The 23,083-nt window shown below is 38.9% G+C and overlaps 1 long non-coding RNA gene across 1 annotated transcript; it reads right to left on the bottom strand.

Moving 5' to 3' along the window:
• Positions 1–7,943: 7,943 nt before the first annotated feature.
• On the bottom strand, positions 7,944–12,951 carry LOC121061932. The gene is made up of 3 exons (XR_005815336.1): positions 12,876–12,951; positions 11,564–11,739; positions 7,944–8,647 (listed from the first exon to the last, which is right to left on the bottom strand). It is a non-coding gene; the product is annotated as an uncharacterized LOC121061932 (long non-coding RNA).
• Positions 12,952–23,083: the final 10,132 nt, after the last annotated feature.

Below are 23,083 nucleotides of genomic sequence, written 5' to 3' on the forward strand. Positions count from 1 at the left end.
AGATGAAAACCAAAATATCTTTTCTGACTGGTAATTTCAAAAAACACTGATTTATGGGTAATGATCTCTGCTGCATTTCAGTAATTGAGATTAAATATTATTAATAGTTTAATTCTTCATAGAAAAAATATTCTTTTAAACTATGCAAGAATTGGAAAAGGATGGTGGGTTTTTGCATCTTCTAATGTTGTACATTAGCACACGTACTGCTGTGAGCTGGTGAGACCACATTTCACATTCTGTGATTTTTAAACAACTAGCTAACATTCAGCAAAGTCCCCATTTGTCTAGTACTCTTGACAGACACAGAACTATAATACCTGAATGAATTAAGGAAAACTCTGAGAAAGAAAAAAAATATGCCGATCACTTATATTTGTGTTGCGTTCCTTTAGCTTGTGACAAATACACAAAATGGAAGAGATCTCAAACTGTCAGCACTATTGACTATGAAAAAAAAAAAAAAAACAAGAAAACTTTAAGCTAAAAAAAGGTTATGATCTAGTACACCAGTTTAAAAACAAAAACTCTGATTTTTTTTTTTTTTTTACCTGAATCAGCTACTAAATGAGGGAGAAGTTCTGCAGAAAGGTGGAATGTTATCATCTGATGAATGGTCACTGGAGAGAGGTTCTTATGCAATGTCAAATTGCCATACCTGTTCCTCAACAGCAATTTTCCCAAAGAAACAAGTCCCTTTTAAAATTTCACCTCATGTGCACAGATACTAATTCAGGTCCCAAAAGACACATAATTACTTGCACACAGTTGTAATGTAACTAACAAGCCATAATCTTCTTATTTTTCATAGTCACAACAACAAGGTTTTGTTCCTGCTACTACATGAAAATGGATCTGATGATGGATCAAAAACGTCCTTTATTGTATAGTGTAGAGATTACTTTCCAGGAACCACTGGGATACTGGAAAATGTATAGACATTGTTAGGTCTCATGATTATATTGTATCTAAGCTAGATGCCAAATAAACAGAGCTGGACAAAGCATTCTGCTTATAAGAATGCCATTGGCAAATATAACCTAGAAAAACTGTGGTGAACAATATGCTGATCTGATTTAACACGAATTCCTTCATTATACAAACTATTAATGCAGCATGATTAAATATTTCCGATTATAAACTATTTACTATTTATGAACTATTTACGTGTTCCACATAGTTCTGAATATAGCTGTTTGGGATTTTTATTTTTAAAGCTCAGGTTTTGTCTTTTCCTTTCCACATTATGAACAATTTACAAGACATGTATTATAATCTGACATTTAATAATTAATATTAATAATAACAGCATTTAAAATGTTATCTTAATTAATATCTTGTAAAATACAAAAGTAGGAGAGGATGAGTATCATTCTCCCTAGATTTCCTTCGTCCCACCAGTGACATAGTGGAGTATTCTGAAGTCAAAATAAGTATTAGAAAGATTCATTGGAAGAAAAGTTAGAAAATGCATGGCCCCCCAAATATACGTTTTTAAAAGGACAACCTCTTTTTCTCTGTTTAGCTATAAAATACAGTGCTGGAAGATTCTATATTTCCAAAATTAAAGTTCTTCAAGCTTTATAAAACTGTAAATGTTACTAGCTCCATGAAATGTCATGGGAATGTAATTTTGGATGGTTTTGAAAGATGAAGTGACATTTCCAAAAGCACCTAAATGACTTAATAATAAATCCGTAAATGGATGTCAAAGATAGTTATTGCAGTGTCTAAACAGTCTGCCATTGTCTTGAATTTGTGTTATGCATCCTTCTTCTGGCAAAGCACAGATGAAAAGTTACGCTCCATCTAAACTACAGATGCTCTCTAACAGTGAGATCCACAACTGTGGGCCCCAAATTATCCATGCTGAACAGTCTGAGAGCATGATAGCTTACACGTGCTTCCTCTCTCTCTCCGGACTTCCTTACATTAAGAGTTGATCAGTGGCAAGCATTAAATGTCAAAGAAGCTTGTATTCAGGACATGGAGAGTTTGTATTCAGGACAAGGAGAGCGATGAAAAATTCTCCCAGATCTGGCAATGTTGAAAAATGACAGCCATGCAGAAGTCTATCTGAATTGCCAAAATTGAAGTGCAAAGGACAAGTCTACATGCCTTGATATTTAAGTTTCCACCCCTCCCCATTCATGAATTTTCTTCTGGATATAAATCCCAACAAGAAAATGAGTGGGTTTTTTCTTTGTTTCTTTGTTTTTCAGTTAAAACAAAACAGACTGTATTGTGGCAGTAATCAGCAAGTTAGAACATCACATCACCACTTACGTTGAATAAGAAAAAGAGATTTTATGCCCTTAAACCTTTATCCTTTCCTTTTAGCTCTTTTGGGAACAATTCTTCAATCTACTCTGTTGAAGTCTTCCTGCTGTCACAATGGGTTAAATAGTGTTCAGAGCAGGAGCTTGACCCTGGTTTCACAGATCTTAGTAGGTGACCTGAGCAGCAGAAAATTGTCACCACAGTGCAACAACTGGTGCTCAGAGCTAAATTCACATTAAATCTGTGTCAGAATTATTAACATAAGTATTAACATCAGAAAATTTAAAATACCACTTTAGAGTACTTGACTGTTCAGAAACTTTTGTGGTCATACAGCTCCATTAGGAGACAAAACATGAGCCTTCAGACCAGGAATAAGGCCACTACATTTTGGGAAGCTGTTATTCAGTTCTTGCTGTGCATCAGAGCACTACAATGAATTCATGCTTTCCTCCATCTCAGCAGACAGCCTTAATCACTGGGCTATGAGCAGTGCATATTTCTGAAATGAATCTCTCGGTTTTCTATGGCTAGACGTCATGAAAGACTTTCCCAGAAAGATTCATTGAAAGCATTTACATTTTCCATAAATGTTTGGCTTCACAACTCACTGTTTCTTGCCAGTAGCAAATATCTAAAAAATTCTTGACTGGGTCTAAATTCTCTAAGTAAGCAACATGCAGAAAAAAATGTGTTTTTCTAAATCATGTAGATGCATTCAGAACACTAAGTACATATTCATATGGACAAAACTGCACATACGTGCAAGTGTATGTTAGTTACATACCAAGAAAGTTTGCTTAAGATTGCTTAAAACCACAGATCCAGCTCTGACAGTTGTTCTGGCTGAAATCAAGAATGAAGAGACCTTGAAAAAGGTTCAAATTTCTGCCAACAACTTGCTGTCTACTTTAAGCACTCTACTTCAAATAATGAAATAAATATTCAATAATATTTGTAAAGGCTGAGATTTTCAGAGAAATCCAAGGGAGGTTTCTCCCTGCGTAAATCCCAGTCAAAAAAATATTAATATTTAACTGAAGTTGAATGGTAAATATTGTGCATTGGAGTTCTGCCATTTACCTCAGAGGGTTCAGCAGCACACCCCAAATCCACAGAAAACTACTAGCCACTGCCAGTCACTGCATTCATATATTTATTTAGTATGAAGAGCTGAATACCCTAAATATTCTAGTATCTCCATTTCAAATAATAAGACAAACAAACATTTATAGAGTAAGGACAAAGAGAAAAAAAATACACAGCCAAACAGTTTACTATGAAAAATAGGAGCTGACCTGAAAAGAGTAAATGCATCATAAGTGGTTCAGTTTGAGCACTGCAGTGACACAATCCTCATGCTCTAATTCTTTAGTGACAGTGGCTTTCTTGGCTAATATGAAATATTGAGCCCCAGGCATCTAGCATTAGATAATTTCATCATAATGTTTCAGTTTTTGTAACCTAAGCCAGCCAAAAGCCTTGCAATGTACTTTAAATTAGTGGGGAAAAGTTTTATTTTAATTCAATGAATTGTTCCATTGCATCTAGAGAGAGAGCTTGTGTACTTGCATACATACATTAAGTACAGAGGGAAGCAGGCTGAACTTCTATGTGACATTTGTGTCTGCAGACACTATCCATCCAACCGGTTACCAATAATTTATCTCTTAATATGATGCAAAATGTTGTACAAGACATTTTAAATAAAAGTTAAATAAACAATTCTGGCAGCTGTTGACAGCTCTCACTGAAGCAGTAGCAAAGATCTCTAAACAGAAATCACATCCCAACCAAAAACATGCATGTTTAAAAAAAAAAAAAAAATTGCTGTATATTTTTTTTCCTAAAGAAAGCAAACAAGAGTTATACAGAGAGCGGTAAGTTGAAATTGATGGTGTGTGTGCCAGAAAATATCTAGATGCCAGTCTAGCTAGAAACATTACTTTGAACATACAGAAAAGGAGCAGTTTCCTTAGCAACCAGGGCGAAAGCACTAAGAACATCTCTTGTGCTCTGTGCTGTTTCACCCTTCCCCAACTCAGTCTGCCACCTGTCACTCACCGATTTAATTTAGTTTAACATTTTATAAGGTTCAGATGGGAGAATACCTTTTAGTGGAAGAACCACTAATGTTAAAGAAATTCAGGGAAAAAAAAATCTATCTGACAAATAAGGGTTGTTATGTGGATTGTACACCAAATGGAGTGCAGATGAGGCCCCGCACACTGAAGAGTTCTCTGTAGTTTATCAAACTGATGCTGGCCTTTTCAAATACCAGATCACCTCTCCACAGAGCCCCATATTTTGAACCTCCTACTCACCTGGCTTTGTACAAGCCTTTGCAAAACAGCAGAGGCGCTCAGCTGCTGTTCCTTCCCTTTTAATACAATTCTTTCAACAAGGTAGAGGAGATAATGGCTACATCTGCTTTTTTCAGAGGTATGGACCAATGTTAAGCACGCACCTGATCACCAAATACTAATAAATTCTCTAATAAACTCTCCCAGAAAAATAACCACCTTGTTTCACTCTGGATAGATAGCTGAGGGGATGGAGAAAAGGTGTCAGATAAATTATCATTAACACTTTCCCTTCTCCTTCTTCTTTTATATATATACACATATATATATGATTTTTATATCATAGTTCACATTTTCTTTGCTATGTCCAGAATTCTTAACTCTTTTTACAATTTCTCTGTGACAGCTTTACTGTACGCATTCAGATTACCTTATACAATTACAGAACCTTCAATTAGTTCATTTAACACCTCTGTCGGTGACATGGACAGTGGGATTGAGTGCACCTTCAGTAAGTTTGCCAGTGACAACAATCTGTGTGTGGGGACCAGAGGGACATTGACAGGTCTGAGAGGTGGGCCTGTGTGAACATCATAGAGTTCAACGAGGCCACGTGAAAGGTCCTGCACCCATGTCAGGGCAATCCCAAGCCCAAATACAGGCTGGGTAATGAGTAGATTGACAGCAGCCCAGCAGAGAAGGACTTGGGAGGGAGATAGTGGGGAGCAGAAGGGGAATACAGCTGGGTAAAAAGCTCAGCGTGAGCCAGCAATGTGTGCTTGCAGCCCAGAAAGCCAACCGTACCCTGGGCTGCACCAACAGCAGCATGGGCAGCAGGGTGAGGGAGGGGATTGTTCCCCTCTGCTCTGCTCTCATCAGACCCCACCTGGAGCCTGCGCTCAGTTCTGGGATTCCCAGCACAGGAAGGAAAGGGAAGTATCAGAACAAGCCCAGAGGAGGCCACAAAGATTATCAGAAGGCTGGAGCACCTCTCCTATGAAGAGAGGCTGAGAGAGCTGGGGCTGTTCAGCCTGGAGAAGAGAAGGCTCCATGGAGAGCGGCCTTCCAGTGCCTAAAAGGGGCTACAGGAAAGCTGGGGAAGGACTCTTTTTCCCTCTTTTGAGGTACATACAAATTCTGGAGTGAGTCCAAAGGAGGGCTACTAAGATGATGAGAGGACTGGATCACCCGTCATATGAGATCAAGCTGAGAAAACTGGGCCTGGTTAGCCTGGAAAAAATGACTGACGGGAGACCTCGTTAATGTATATAAATATCTGAGGGGAGGGTGTCAAGAGGATGGAGTGAGGGGGCATTTCTTTACTGTGAGAGTGACAGAGCACTGGAACAGATTGCCAAGAGAGGTTGTGGAGTCTCCTTACCTGGAGATATTCAAAACCCGCCTGGATGCCATTCTGTGCAGTGTGCTCTAGGTGATCCTGCTCAGCAAGGGGGTTGGACTAGTGATCTTCAGAGGTCCCTTCCAACCTCAGTCATTCTGTGATTTGTCAGGGTCTGTAGGGATAGGACAAGGGGCAACAGCTATAAACTAAAAGAGGGGAGATTTAGATTAGATGTGTGGAGGAAATTATTTACTCAGAAGGTGGTGAGGCATTGGAACAGGTTGCCCAGAGAAGCTGTGGATGCCCCATCCTTGGAAGTTGTCCTGGTTTCAGTTAGGACAGAGTTAATTTTCCTCCTAGTAGCTGGCAGGGTGCTATGTTTTGGATTAGAATGAGAAGAGCGCTGATAACATGCTGATGTTTTAATTGTTGTAGAGCAGTGCTTACACCAAGCCAAGGACTTTTCAGCCTCTCTCTGTCCTGCTAGCGAGCAGGCTAGGGATGCAGCAGAAGCTGGGAGGGGACAGACCCAGGACAGCTGACCCAAACTGGCCAAAGGGGTATTCCATACCATCTGACGTCATGCTGAACAATATATAGGGGTGGCTAGCCGGGGTGGAGGGGTGGCCGGCTGCTCGGGGATAGGCTGGGCATCGGTCAACGGGTGGTGAGCAATTGCATTGTGCATCACTTATTTCGTACACATTATTACTATTAATACTATTATTATTATTATTATTGTTGTTATTCTTTTCCCTGTCTTAATAAACTGTCTTTATCTCAACTCACAGGCTTCACTTTCCCGTTTCTCTCCCCCATCCCGGAGAGGGAGGGGGGAGGGTGAGCGAACGGCTGTGTGGTGTTTGACTGCCAGCCGGGCTAAACCACAACAGAAGTGCTCAACGCCAGGCTTGATGAGGCTTTGGGCAACCTGGGCTGGTGGGAGGTGTCCCTGCCCATGGCAAAGGGGTTGGAATTAGATGGTCTTTAAGGTCCCTTCCAACCCGAGCCATTCTATGATTCTATATGCAAAGAAGGCTCTATTTTCTCCAGTGAAAACTTACTGAAAACACTCTGTATTATAAGCTATTTCACTTTAGCAGATATATGTTATTTCACTTTAACATACACATATGACATTTTGATTTGGCACTGTATAGGGTGTGACATATAGATGATTAGTAGCACTAATATATTCAAGGATGAATTGCTATGCCAATTCAATCCCTTTTGTCAAGTAGCACAAAGAAACTGAAATTGCCAGCATACAATCAGCAAATAATTCTTCTTCTATTCCTCCCTGCTACTGGGTATGCAAAATTTGTGTTATGAAAGTCACGTTTTAGGGATACAAAGACTTACAGTACAGGAAATTGTCTGCTTTCAAGGCCCACAGAAATTATCAGCTGCTGTGTGTACTGTCAGGAATAAACTATGAACATGAGGTGGAACTGACCTAGCTTATTCCTTTTTCACACCTGCCATGTGAAAGACATAGACAAAGAAACAAAACTCCAGAAACCTCATCTCATGGTGTGGTAACAAGATGCAAGCCTATTGAACACTTCATTAAATTTCACATTAAAAAAAAAAAAAGGAATAAAACAAAAAAAACACTCAAACTTACTTTTTTTGATAACACAATATTTCAATGCTTCTTGGTAACATATCCTAGCATTTCTGAGATATGTCAGAATGAGAAATGCATTGATTCTTCAGAAAGAGACAAGATAGGAATCCCTCTTGACTTTAAACCATCTGTGGTAATTTCTGAAAGTTGGGTAGGTGATGATATCCAAGGACACTTTAATCGCAGAGATATTCTATCATACACATTTTTGAAATATCTACTTAGAAAGACTTATCTCATCTGTTCCTAACTGCTTAATCTACGTAGTCCCTTAGACATAGTTATACTGTGTCAGTTTGGTTTTCAAAAATTAAATAACTGAAAAGTTTCCAAATCCATGTTCCAAACTGAATTTTCCCATTTGTTAAAACATGCTGCAGGATCACAATTCTCAGTCTGAGAATCTAAGCTTCCACTGTTGTAAGTTACTCAAATATAATATCAGGTAATAACAATTTATTATACTTTGCTACTTAAAACAAACAAACAAACAAGCAAAAACAACTACCTATTGATATATTTGATATATTTGATAGTACCAAAACAATACGTTGAAAGAAGGTTCTTTTTTCCATGTGTACTTGTAATATTACATATGCTGTTTCTCTGAAGAAATGCTTTGCTCTGTATGAAGAAAATGCCCTGATGTCCTGCCCATAATGCCCTGATGACCCTGCAGCCAGATGACAGCATGATTCAAATAGCAAAGAGAGGGAGAAATACTTCACAGTGTTGTTTCCTCTTCCCTTCCACAATCTACTTTATCTCCATCTTTTTCTTCCTTATACATACAACAGTGATAATGTTGAGAAAAGCATGTATAAAGAGCAAAGCTGAGTTTGTGAACCAAACAAAATTCTTATTCATTGATATAAATGGATCTACAGAGGGGAGGAAACGAGATGAAGTGTCCAAAAAGAAATGAAAACGGAATGAAGAATGTGATAGAATAAGGAGGGCAGTGCACATGAAGAGAAAGGGGATACTTACAGATCAACATCTTTCCTACCCCACAGCAGTTAATGGGAATTTTGATTTTGAGAGTCAGAAACTTATCCACAGCATTTAAATATCAGTTGGCAAGCATTTTACCTGCAGATAGAAAGAAAATGGGAAGATGAGAAAATAATGTCCCTATAGCTGTTTAACAGTGAAAAGCTGTCCTTCATTTATCAGCTTTCACAAGTTAATGCTACTGTTTTTAATGTATTTTTTAGATTGTGTTTAGTCTGTTCCAAAGACAGTAACCTGATTATTAACAACAGACGGGAAAAGGAAAGGATCTGATTCAATTGACATGGCTAACCAGCCCTGCCTCATAGCCATATCTTTCAGTTTAATCACATCCATATTTGCAATTTATAGCACTGGCAGCATAAATATGAAAGCTTTGAATGACACTTTTCAGTCTGGTAGACAAAAGCTTCATTACTCCCCGTGTGTTGTTGAAATGTGAGAGCAGGAATCCAAAATCAAATATACGAGTCCATCAATTATGTTTGGAACTGCAGAGAAAAATATTGGAAAATGAAGTAGCTTAGTGTGGAAGGAGGAGAAGAGAACTAAATCGAGAGGAGTAGTTCAGATGATAGGAATAGCAAAATAAATCAGTGTGCCATTAACACTGGTTATATTCTTCAGGTTAGGAAGGAGAGTTTTCCCTCTAGTTTCACTATCTTTTAGGTCCTGAACCTCTGTTAGCACTACTACCGCCTATAATGTTACTGGATACCTTACAGACCTACTTAGAGAAGAAAATTATGCACTTGGGAAATTCTTTGTTATAATGCAGATTTATATCGTAAGAAAGAGAGAGAAACAATTGGTCATATTTTTGTGGCTCTCCATGTAAGTTCTGACCCCCATTATACGAAAAAAAAAAATTCTAAGACTTTGAAAAAGGTGAGGATTGTAGGTAAACCCTTTTAAACAAAATAAAAGTGAGCTGAAAGAACAATTGAACTTGCAGGAACATAGGTGCCATCAGAGGGATCAGAACACTTGATAAACCATAAATACATATAAACACAGTACTAAAATAGTAAAATAGTCCATGAGCTACCAAACAATACTTAAATTATTAGGTACAAATACTACAGCAATAGCCTTTCTGCAGTGCTGGTGTCTTTGGTTAGCCAGTCTTGCACTGCTAATAAGTCTGCCTTTACCATGGACCTGATTTCTCTCCCCTAAAGCAGGCTCCCTAATGCAAGATCCTCTGGGAACAGATGAGGGTGGTCAGCTGTAGTGGTCCTTCCAGCCTCCCCCTACCTCCGTGCCTTCCATTCAGCTATATTTCTCTCCCCAGGACAATATAGGAGCAGAAAAGACATCCTTAGGTTCACAGAATAAGCAGAGAGGGAAAGAGAGTCAATTACTGGGACCTGTATCTCAGATCAGAGACAAAAGAATACCAGAATGCCTATTTTTTGCAGCCCTCAAGTGTGAGGTGAAACAGGCTAATGTCAGATCAGATCTCAGATACTGAATAAAGGTAAATAGAGATGAATAAAAGATCAGGAGAACGGTAGGTTCAGAGGAAAGACTTCCATGTCCTTATCACAGTTTTCTGAAAACCTATAGATTTTTCTCCACTGGAGCTTTACTACTATTGCAATATTTTTAACAATGCCAAGTTCCTCAAACCATGTACCACAAATATTGTGATTAGTGTCAATCACTAAATAATTTCCCTCCTTTCGTCCTTCTCGTTTTGGATGGATTGTTAAGGCTTGTCTTTGAAAAATTAATGTAGAAATTCACTGCAGCATGTCTCAGCAAAGCATAGTTGCTACTCTATGTAAAAGAAAGCGCCTCCAGCAAGATTAAAAAGGAAAAAAAAAAAAAAAAAAAGTTAAGTCCATTAGCTTAAATCATCAGCTAAACCCAAGGGTCTGAAATAACACTGTTTCAAAATCAAGGCTTTCCAGGCATGGGCAACAGTCCTAGAGATGTAACATAAGGGCAATGGCAAAAGCCTTCTTTGATATCCCGTTTAACAAGAACATTCTTTGGACTAATCTTTAATAAACCCTCTAAAAGACTTGCATAGTTCTTGTCTGCGGGTGCAACATAATGTCAAAAGGAATTGGAGAAAGAGCAAATCACAAAAGTTACAGAGCCTGTTTTCAGTCAACATAAGTAACAAAAAAACCCTTCACGTTTTTCCACACCACTTGAATCACTACCGCCATGCTTGACACTTCCTCAAGAGGTTTGCAGAGCTTCCTGCTCCAAGACAGAATGGAGTACTACCAAAATAGCCTCTTCAGTTAATCAATATCAGTGCTTCTAGCCTTTGCAAGAACCCTACACTCTGAGTTAAACAAATATAAAAAATAGGAGAAAAAATATATTGAACTTCTAAAGCTTGAGGAATAACACTGTAAGGTGACTCCCTTTCTACTTTCTAACTGAAATAAAGAGAATGTTTATTTATGTCTGGAAAGCTAAGCAGCCAAATATAATGGAATACTAGTGATTAAAGACAAAACTACAAGGGAAAATAGATCTTTCACATAAATCTATCACATACAGTTTAAAAGGGTATATTAAATTCCAACCCCATCTCTCTTAACAGCACACAAAGTTTTGCTGCACCCATTATTTCAGTCAGTTGCATTGTTAGCTGATATTCTCAAGCCACATTAATAATTTATATAAACTATATTTAAGTCTTTTAATTAGACATGTAATTATAATAGCCAGTAAAGCATCACTACAAATTATCCCTCTAATAGGAGTTCTCCAATCAACTTTATCTGCTTTTATAATGCACTAAGCACGGCATAAATGGGGAGGGGGGGGTGGATAATATATCCTTTTGTTTTGTTTTGTCACATTAGACACAAATCTGAAATTTTAACCCTCATACTCTTCACACTGCTACCACCAACATTCTGCAATCACCTAAATTCACTCGTTCCTCCAGGAAGTGTTTCTATTTCTACTTCAGAGTATAAGCAAGATTTTCATTCATATAGGACTGAACTCTGCACTCATGCTTACTTTATTCTGGAATTTGCAGCGTAGGACTTGCTCCTTTTGTCAGAATCTACAGAAACATCCATTAGAAATTCTCAGGCTGCACATGTGATACACTCATCACCAGGTACAGTTCCCCAGGGAAAACATAGGCTTCATCCAATCACTTCACCAGTGATCACAGAAGTATTCCAAGCAACCTGGAAGGACATTTATAAGAGAGACTGAGAAAGGCAGCAAACTTCTAATTATGTGAATAAGCAAAAGTAATTTTTTTTTTAAAATGATATGAGGTGGAAACAAGAATACAGACCTATAATTTTAAAACCTAGGAAACAGTCCTAACCCTAAAATTCTGAGGAAAGGGACACATCCTTTTCTCCAAGTGAACTTCATGGACCTGAAGCCAGTAGAGAAACAACGTCTTAGTTTCTAGTGAATGTTTATAGCTAATGTTCGAATACCTCACTATGATAGCAACTTACCTCAGGTGTCTCCACGTTTGACCTGGTCTTCAATCTTCAACACAATTTATAATGAGAATAAAAATTTAGTCAACCTACTCAGCTAAAGAAAGAAACAGAACAGGAAAGACACTGTCAAATGCACCAGTAAAGAAAAAAGACACCATTGGTTTTATAGATGAAGAATAAGATGAAACTGAAAACATCACTCTTGTACAGTGCAGTCACCTATGTAGGAGACCTGACCACCTCTGTACAAAAAGTTAGAGATCAACAACTATCCTCATCTCAGAAAGGTGTCACCTGGTCACCTTCAGCCTGATTAGGCTTCTCAGGAGGGAGGCAAACACATAATCCGTATGTATACATGCATGCACTGAAGTTTTAAAAGGGTTGTAATAATAAATATTGTCTGTTTTCTGCAACTGGTAAACTCCTAAACGATATCCTAGGTTTTCTGTATTTACTTTCAGTTGCTCAGGAAAGCAAAGATTATCTAGTGCAATTTCCAGTTATTGTCTAATTCTTCATTCCCATCCTCAGTGTTTTCAGCAGGCTTCACTGAGGGACAGAGTCTAAACGTGATCAACTTTCTCTAATGAAACCATCAAGCAACAGAAAACAACAGATACACTTTCAGCATATAAACCCGTCTCTACTACCAGATCTTTAATTACTTAATATTTATAGTAGTTTTAATATTTATTATATTTTTGTTTATAAATTTATTTATAAATATAATTTATTTATCATACATATTTAAATATTCAAAATTTATGCAAAGTAATGCATTCCCTCAATGAATGATCATGAATCCTCATAAACTGGTAGAAATAACAGAGTTACTAGATGATCTTTTTTACTGTACGTACCATGCTTATGCTGCATATGCTGCTCAGAGATATTACAATGTGAAACGGGGTGCTACTGCTACCACACAGCTCAGGTGACCTACTACATTAAAAAAAAAAAAAAAAAAAAGTTTTTTAAAAAAATATAAATCAGGTACTCAAAACCTTGAAGCAAGATAATCTTAAGACATACGTACTATCTACGTGGTGCAACACTTTTCTTAATGTTCTGTCAAGATTTTAATGGATTCTTCTGCCACTTATAAAGTACTATAAAAATGTAGAAGAGGTGTCTACATCCAAGCCTATTGAAATACATCATGGATTGTACTCAGGCTTCTCCTATTCTCTTTAGTATTTGGAATGCAGCCAACTATCTAAAACTCATCACAGCCAGAGTCTCCCTTCAAATGAATGCCATTCTCAGAGTACTCCAGCATAAACTTAGATTTAAACTGTTTGCCTGAAGTTTTCTTCTTTTTTTTTATATTTTATCACACTGTGAGATAGAAGAGTGCTATGTGATCAGTTTATTACAAGAGCAAAACAAGAAAAATATTATTCTATTAACAGTCAAAGAAAAAAAAATCTTTTGTTACTTCATTATCTTCACAAGTTGCATGAACAAAAGTTAGCAATGTATTTAGGTAAGTTATTCAGAGAATTCAAATTGTATGACTGGTTGCATCTGTTGATTCTGACACCTCTTTGGAAATTCTGAACTTTTTCAGTAGGGAGAAGCTCTTGTCCATAATTTTCAGAATTGAAATTTTTCTCTGAAAAATTTAAAATGATTATAAACATCTTTCTTTTATCACTCAAATTTGTAGCTACAGTGATAATCACTGTGCTTTCATTTCTGAATAAGCATTCACAATAAATAAATTAAATACAAAAGTGAAAATAAAATGGTTGAATAAACTTTCAACTAACAATATGTAATCAATATACCTATTATTCTTTAAGAATTTTGCTGCTGACATCCTTAAACGTCACTCAGAATTTATAATTTGACTTTAAAATGAAGGTTCTCGCATCAGTAATTTCACAGAATCACAGAATCATTGAGGTTGGAAACTTGGTGTCGTCTGCAAAGTTACTCATGGTGCACTCAATAACCAGCAGAACTGGAACTTCATAGCCTATAGAAACTTGTTTAGGTAAAAGTATCAATAAAAGTTCTTTAGGCAACAAAATCACTTGAAGTTTGAGATTATCATGTCTGAGATACTTGAAAGGATGAACTGTTAAAGGTAGACCAAAAGGGTACCTTCCTTTTATCTGGTATAATAGGTACCGAAGAGGACCTTGGAAAACTATTCAGCTTCCTTTTCAGAGTAGTATGAGACCGTCGTAATTGTTGAGATCAAACAAGTTAGCTCATACAGAGCGGTACTGTACCCAGAATGAATATAATTATTTTCTTCAGAGTCAGTAGTAACATAAAGTAAATCATAGAATCATAGAATCATTTATGTTGGAAAAGAGCTCTCAGACCATCTAGTCCAACCTTTAACCCAGCACTGCCAAGTCCACCATTAAACCATGTCACCAAGCTCTACATCGACACATTTCTTGAAGACCTCCAGGAATGGTAACTCAACCACTTCCCTGTGCAGCCTGTTCCTACACTTCACAACCCTTTCAGTAAATAAATTTCTCCTAATATCCAACCTAAACATTGCCTGGCACAACTTAAGGTCATTTCCTCTTGTCTTATCACTTGGTGCTTGGGAGAATAGACTAATCACCACCTCGCTACAGTCTCCTTTAAGGTACCTGTAGAGCACAATAAGGTCTCACCCTGAGCCTCCTTTTCTCCAGGCTAAACAACTCCAGCTCCCTCAGCCACTCCTCATAGGACTTGTTCTTCATACCCACTGCCAGCTTCGTTGCCCTTCTCTGGACTCACTCGAGCACCTTGATGTCTTTCTTGTCGTGAGGGGCCCAAAACTGAACGCAGTGTTTGAGGTGGGGCCTCACCAGAGCTGAGTACAAGGGGACAACCACTTCCCTAGTCCTTCTGGCCACACTGTTTCTTCTACAAGCCAGGAAGCTGTTGGCCTTCTTGGCCACCTGAGCACATTGCTGGCTCATATTCAAACATCTGTTGACCAATACCACCACATGCCTTTCTGCCAGGCAGCTTTCCAGCCACTCTTCCCCCAGCCTGTAGCATATCACGGGGTTGTTGTGCCCCAAGTGCAGGACCTGGCACTTGGCCTTGTTGAACTCCATACAGTTGACCTCAGCCCATTAGTCTAGCCTATCAAAATCACTGAAGAGCCCTCCTATCCTCAAGAAGATTAACACTCCCACCCAACTTGGTGTCATCTGCAAACTTACTGAGGATGTACTGAATCCCCTTGTCCAGAGCATTGATAAAGATATTGAAGAGAATGGGCCCCAACACTGAGCCCTAGGGGATATTACTAGTGACTATCCTCCAGCTGGATTTAACTCCATTCACCACTACTCTTTAGGCCCAACCACCCAGCCATTTTTAACCCAACAAAGCATATACCTGTCCAAGACAGGAACAGCCACTTTCTCCAGGAGAAAGCTGTGGAAAACACTGTCAAAAGCCTTACTGAAGTCTAGGTAAACCCCATCTACAGCCTTTCCCTCATCCACTGAGTGTGTCATCTTGTCGTAGAAGATCAGGTTCATCAACCAAGACCAGCCTTTGATAAACCCATGCTGACTGGGCCTGAGCACCTGGTTGTCCTGTAAGTGCTGCATGATGGCACTCCAGATAATCTGCCCCATGAGCATCCCTGACACTGAGGTCAGACTGGGAGTTTCCCAGATCCTCCTTCCAGCCCTTCTTGTAGATGGATGTCCCATTTGCTAGCCACCAGCTAACTGGGACCTCCTTTGATAGCCAGGACAGCTGATACATTATGGAAAGTGGCTTGCCAAGCATTTCCAACAGCTCCCTCAGGCTTCATTCTGCTCCCCATCTCTATCTTCCATCTTAGGAGCCTGAATACCCACAGAATAAAGTCTTGCTGCTAAAGACTGAGGCAAAGAAGGCTTTAAGTAGCTCTGCCTTTTCCTCATCTCTTGTCACTATGCTTCCCTTCTTTTTCGTCTTTCAACATGTGGGGACAGCCTGCTCCTCCACCTTGAAGACTTCCTTCTTGAAGAGTGTCCAAGCTTCCCGGACTCCTCTGCCCTTCAGGATGCCTCCCAAGGGAATCCACCAACCAACCTCCTTAACAGGCCAAAGTCTCCCCTCTGGAAATCTAGGGTGGCAGTTCTGCATGTTTCTCTGAACTATCTCTTGTTTATCAGCCATACATGTCAAATATAACACCTCCTCCATCAGAAGGTACATCCAGTGAACTAATTTAAAATATTTATAAATGAAAATATTATTCATCCTTACAACAGATATCAGCACACCAAAAAATAATTAAAGACAATGAAATATTGTTATAATGTGATTAAATCTATACCCATTTCTCATCCACCTGTTTTTGCAAATTCTCCTCTACCCAAACAGGCTACACAAGTAAAAATTGTTTGCTTTTCACAGTCTGATTTCTCTGTAGGATCCCTTGCCAGCCTCTTCTTATTCCTTCACTCCCCATGATCCTATGATATTTAGGGACTCAGGTACTGTGATGAGAGAATATTCCCTTTGGGTTCTGTCCTCTCTCCTCTGGCAATACTGTGAAATCATTATCTAACAGCTTTAAACGTGACACCAGCACTGGAGTGCGGAGATTCTCCTTATTTTAACTTTTCTTTTTCTCCCCTGTGTATTTTCTTCAATAACCAGATCGCTCCATTAATGTAAATCATCAGCAAAAGGGGCACATGATGTCCATAAAAAGTGCAACATTTCTTACCATTTCATATGAGGAAACTCTATATTTCATTGTTTTCATCCTGAAAGATGACTCTGATTTTAAGTCCTTTCAACGAGAGCAGAGTATACTAGCTGCATCTGAAGTAAATATTATTGAAGATTTTTTCACTGGTGTTATTGGACTTTAGTATGCCAATATCATTTTATTGAAAAACAATTCCGGCTACCTAAAATAAACATGTTAACTTATCTCTCAAGTAATGAGACAATAAGCATGTGCTATATGAAATATTATGCACTTGATGCAGAAATCTTTGTGAAGTCTTTCTATTATACCCACTATCAGGAAAAAAAAAAAAAAACATATAAATAAAATAAAATTATAAAATAAAAACATCTCTGAGCTCCACATAACCAAATATGTCTCTGACAACAGGTGTATCACAATAAAATAAACAAAACAAAAAAGTGTGCCATAAGTTATTATTTATAAGGGACAGCCTTATAAGTTATATAATAGCAGAAGCTTGGTCTGACCTGTATAAGTTCAACAGAAAAACAGATCTATTACCACACAAAGTGGTGTCACTTGCTTGGCACATAGAAATTTACTGTCTTTTATTTACCTGAAGTAGCTATTTTCCTGATTTGGTGCACATAAAATTTTCACATATCAGTTTAGGCTTCTTCTCATCTTTACAATTTATTTTGACGTTACTTACAGTGGAAGGACATATCAATTTATTTTTTGATTCAGCAGTTCTTAGGCATTAAATCTAACCTTTTGGAAACAAAACAGAAGTTAAACAGTCCTATTACCATATATAATTGAAGTAAATATTAAGGAACAACTGGCCTTTGGAGGAAGTCCACAGTTGTTCTGTGTTCCTTATAAGAACACATAAGGTATTACAAAACCAAAAGATGAGGGAAAAAAATGGAGCTTCAGCAATGTACTTTATCTCAGGTACCCTGTTAAATGCAATCTTTTAAGTCAAGAATAAACTGCAAGTAGCGTAGTCAAAGCCTTAGCATGGTAGGTCACCGGCCCAGCAAAGCAAGTAGTGCAGAAAGCATGATCTAATTTAAGGAACTAAAATGTATTCTCCATTCAAATTGTAACCTGAGCCAGAAATTCAGTTAATGAACTGTATCAAGAGACTACATCTAATAGACAGGGTCATAGGGTCAGACCAAGTCAACTCATCTGTCTTACACAGGGAGATTAGCAACTACCCAACTCAGGGCCCTTTCACTTTTTTAACCTTATGCAGCGTATGTAACTTATCTGTATGCTATGCAAGCTTCATCCGAAATCCTTAGCTCTCTGAGTGGGGTCAGTAAGCAGAAACAAAAAACTTGTCTCTTGCTGACTGAAAAACACAGAAATCACTGATGAGGCTGGTACCCAAGTGCATCTGTGATTTTTGCCAAATTATCACACTGAGAGGGTTCGGCTTTGGTTTGCATAGATGTACTGTAATTTTTACACAGCCTCAGTCCAGAGGTATATGCCAGTGGGAAAATCACTGTGGTTTTTGAATCTGTAGCAGTCTGATGGATGGTCTTGATGCCCACACACATTACCTTTACACTTGAATGTACTGCCCTACAAAAGCAAGGTTTCTTTTGAATTTGTTTAAATATTTCTCACCTTGTGTACAAAATAAAACAAAACAAAATAAAGTAAAATTCTAGGAGACCCTCACATTTTTATTTCTCAGTGCTTGTAATTTCTTCCTCATAGGGTTATTATCAGGAGGAAGCTGGTGACAAGAAACTTACCTCAGAAGAGTATTAGTAGCCACACATTAAGGACAGCATGCTGTTCAAAAAGAATGTTAATAAGAGGCTAAGTAACTTTACTATTAACAGAAAGGAAATATAAAGACTTACAAGGTCAATCCATCAGTGTTTCTGTGAACATCTTTGAAATTATTCCTTCACAGTGAAAAAATATACATATATTTTGTGTTATTCTCATTACAGGTGAAATGACAATCCTTCCATTCCGTTACTAAGTTTTCAGCAGATAATACATAATGATTTTAGAAAACTGAGTATACTAATATGGAAAATTTTAGACTTTCTCATGTATGCTATCTATGGAAACATTATTTCTGGCACACATTACCAGCAAATTGTTTGTCAAAAAAAGTTATGTAACAAATTTGTTAACAACAACATAACATGAATTTTCCTTTGCAACTTAGATTCATGATTCTGTAAAATCTAGTTTCCAAAAGAATGAAATATGGCATTTAATTCAATGTATCCAATTCAGAAAAAAAAAAAAAAAAGACAATGTACTGCTCTCATTTCTTATTCTCATCAGCCTAACATTTTAATTCTCAATAAATAAATAAATAAACAAGTAAAATAAAGATTATGCACTTCTGGGATGTCAGTGTGAATCACAAGCAAAATATTCATTCATTGTTTTTCAGGTCCAGTTTTTCATCAAAGGAAAAACAAAACATGAAAGGTTTGGTGGTAAATGTAATATTAGAAAAATAAATACAGTCTGGAGACTGTGAACTTATTTCCTACGACTGTGTTTTGTTGTAGTTTATGCTTCATGCCTGATCCAAAATCTAATGAGGCAATAGTATTATTTTAATAGGTTTCAGACTCATTCCAGAATGGCCTATTTATAATGTAAATGAAGACACCAACAGTTATGAACACAGAGACAGAAAACCAAACAGTCATGGAAGCAGAAATAGCACAGTGACATAGTTTCATATGCTCACCTATTGATAGACAGTACACTGCACAGACTTTGTCTTTTGTAGTTTTTGCTAGTATCTCCAGCTTTTCATACATCATGATCCTAAATCACATAATTAGTCTCAATGGAGTGGAACTGGACAACTTTCTGAGAAACTTGGTATGTGTTTCTTAAGCATGACAGTTCAGTCATCTCCAGAGAAGGAAACTCCACAGCCTCTCTGGGCAACCTGTGCCAGTGCTCTGTCACCCCCACACAGTAAAGTGCTTTCTCACATTCAGCTGAAACCACCCGTGCTTCAGGTTGTGCCTATTGCCTCTTGTCCTGTCTCTGGGCACCACTGAAACGAGTCTGGCCCCATCTTCTTGACACCTTCCCTTCAAATATTTATATACATGGATGAGATCCCCTCTCAGCCTTCTCTTCTCCAAACGAACCATATGACAGATGCTCCAGTAGCTCCATCTCCTTCTTGTTCTGGGGAGCCCAGAACCAGACACTGTTCCCATGACCTGCTGGCAACACTATTGAATGCACCCCAGGATACCATCAGCCTTCCTGGCCACAAGGACACTTTGCTGTCTCATGGTGAACCTGCTGTCCACAAAGACTCCCAGGTCCTTCTCCCCAGAGATGCTCTCCAGCAGGTCAGCCCCCAGCCTGTAATGGTGCTTGGGGTTATTCCTTCAGAGGTGCAGGACCCTGCACTTGTCTTTGTTGAACTTCATGACGTCCCTCTCTGCCAATGCTCCAGCCTGTCCAGGTCCCTCTGAATGGCAGCACAGCCCCCTGGCATATCAGCCACTCCTCCCAGTTTTGTGTCATCTGCAAACTTGCTGAGGGTGCTCTCTGTTCTATCATCCAGGTCATCAATGAAAAATTTGGACAACATTGGACCCAGTACTGACCCCTGGGGCACACTGCTAACTACAGGCCCCCAGTTAGACTCAGCGCTGCAGATCACAACCCTCTGAGCTCTGCCATCCAGACAGTTCTCAATCTACCTCACTGTCCACTCATCTAGCCTGCACTTCCTGAGCTTGCCTATGAGGATATTAGGAGAGACAGTGTCAAAAGCCTTGCTGCAGTCAAGCTAGACAACATCCATTGTTCTCCCCTCATCTACCCAGCCAGTTGTCCCATCACAGAAGGTTATCAGGTTGGTCAAGCATGATTTTCCCTTGGTAAGCCCATGCTGACTACTCCTGATCACCTTCTTCTCCTCCATGTGCTTTGAGATGACCTCCAGGGTGAGTAATTGCATCACCCTTCCAGGGACAGAGGTGAGGCTGACTGGCCTGTAGTTTCCTGGGTCCTTCTTGCCCTTTTTGAAGTTTGGGGTGACATGGGTTTTCTTCCAGTCTTCAGGCACCTCTCCTGTTCTCCACAACCTTTCAGAGATGACAGAGAGTAGCCTAGCAAGGTCAAGAGTTCATACACCCTTCTTACTCTTCAAAAACTTTACAGAATCAGAAAATGCTACACCTGATTAACTTAATTTCTTTTGCAGCCACCTTTCTTGTTGTATTTAGCTTGCTCACCGTGCCAAGGGAAATCAGCAGTACCACTGATTCTGTTAGTTGTTACTCAGCCTTTTACATTTCAGCTTCTTGCTGATTTACTGAAAAATGAAGTAAACTTTATGTTACAAAAAAAAAGCACAGGCACACGAGTGCATGGAAAACTTTTTAAAGTGTCAGGTTACTAAAAACCTGCCTCATTCAAAGAACTTCAAGATTATTTGTTTCTAACATCTCTAACCTTATTCACATCACCTTAGTGAGACAGTGCTCTCATTGCTTGTCAAAGCAACGTACTGATCTTAGTCTATGAAGTTAATGCAGTTTGTGATAGTGAAGGAAATAGCTTGCTGTATTGTTGCTCTTGTTAACACCCATCTCATCAGCAGGAAAAGCCTTATCCATTAAATTCCTCTTTAGCTTTCTTTTGTCCAAGACAAGGAACAAGAGTATCTCTGACAGCAAGGTAACTCGACCTTAAACAAGTAGCATCTCTCTGACCTTAGGCTGCCTACCTCTGCAAAATCTGGTGAAGGAAACAGGGAAGAGAAGGTTGGGAGGTGGGGGTGGCATGGGAAGGGAGAGAAGTAACAACAGTTTCAGAGTTGTCACTGACTACGTCTAAGTGTTAACCACCAGTTTTGAATACAGACACCCAAAATTAAGCATCTAGGTAAAAAGTGTGATTGCATGAATTATAAAAGTAATAAAATGGGTTGGAAGTATCTATGTGAAACAGGTAAAATCCATATAATAAAAGGAAGGGTCCATATAATCCACAAAGGCAGAGAAAGATGGAAACATGAAGGACAGAAATAACTAGACAAAAAGTAAAGACAATAGAGGTAGAATCCACTTCCTTTATGCACACAGAATTAAGAAATCTGTACTTGACTCTGTCACTCAGTGTCACTGCATGGTTAGCACAGAGAATGTGATTTATAAACATATTTATATGAATAACTTCAGAAAGAGAAGACTTGCACTTCTAGAGTGTTATTTTTCTCCACTAAAGAAAGCCAGGACAACTAGATCATCTGCACATATATAGACACTAAAAGTACAGATTTGGAGAGAAGTATGAAAGATTTATTATTGTTTAGGACTGTACAGATACTTTGCTTTGTTTAGCAAAAGTGCTCATGGCACTATAATTGATGCATGTTGAATAAGAGAAAAGATAATCTGGAGCCTTTTCTTACTCAATAGAGTACTTCAAAAGATACACAAAACCAATATTAAGAACAGCATCTGTATTAAGATCAGCATCGGTTGTCCTTAGCTCTCAAGTTACACTTACAATTAGACTCAAGTAGCAAGGAAACCTTCCATTAACACTTTAAAAGTCCTTGGACAGTTTTGTACCTGTGTGTCTTGCACTGAAGATGAAGAGTCTTGCAGATCCTTCTATATGACATGTATTGTTTGCATTATGCTATTGATGTGATTAGACAGAGAAAGCAGGGATTCCTGAAAATAACCACTTGCTTTAAAAGGCCTCAATTTTAGATCTTATCAGCAAGGAAGACCAAGAAAATCAAGAGCGATCTACCACACACTGATTAGTCATACTGCTTCCAGAAGAGCTTCAGTTTAGTCAGCTGGGAGAGCTGGATAAGGGGAAAATATTACGCATTTATATTACACAGCATATATAGCTCCTTTGGCTCCAGTGTAAGCAAAGCTATTTTCCACAGGTATCAAGATATGTCTGACAGAATCATAATACTTACCAGAGCAGCGTGAAGATATGCACGTGGAACACATTCCATAATCTTCCTCCCTCTGATGGTTTTACCCAGCTGGGCAGCCAAGCTCCACCATAACCGCTCTCTCACTCCCCCTCCTCAAAGAGAAAGGGGGAGAAAATACAATGCAAAGGGCTCAAGGGTTGAGATAAGAACAGGGAGATCACTCACAAATTATCATCATGGGCAAAACAGACTCAGGGCGGGTCCCCCACGGGCGGCAGCTCCCCCCAGACCCCCTGCTCCTGCATGGGCTCCTCTCTACAGGCTGCAGCTCTGGCCCGGGGCCTGCTCCTCCGGGGGCTCTCCATGGGCCTCAGCCTGCTCCAGGCCACATCCACCTGCTCCACTGGGGGCTCCTCCACGGGCTGCAGCATGGAGATCTGCTCCATGTGGGACCCCTGGGCTGCAGG

Source organism: Cygnus olor, chromosome Z, assembly GCF_009769625.2.
Source record: "Cygnus olor isolate bCygOlo1 chromosome Z, bCygOlo1.pri.v2, whole genome shotgun sequence".
Taxonomy (NCBI): domain Eukaryota; kingdom Metazoa; phylum Chordata; class Aves; order Anseriformes; family Anatidae; genus Cygnus; species Cygnus olor.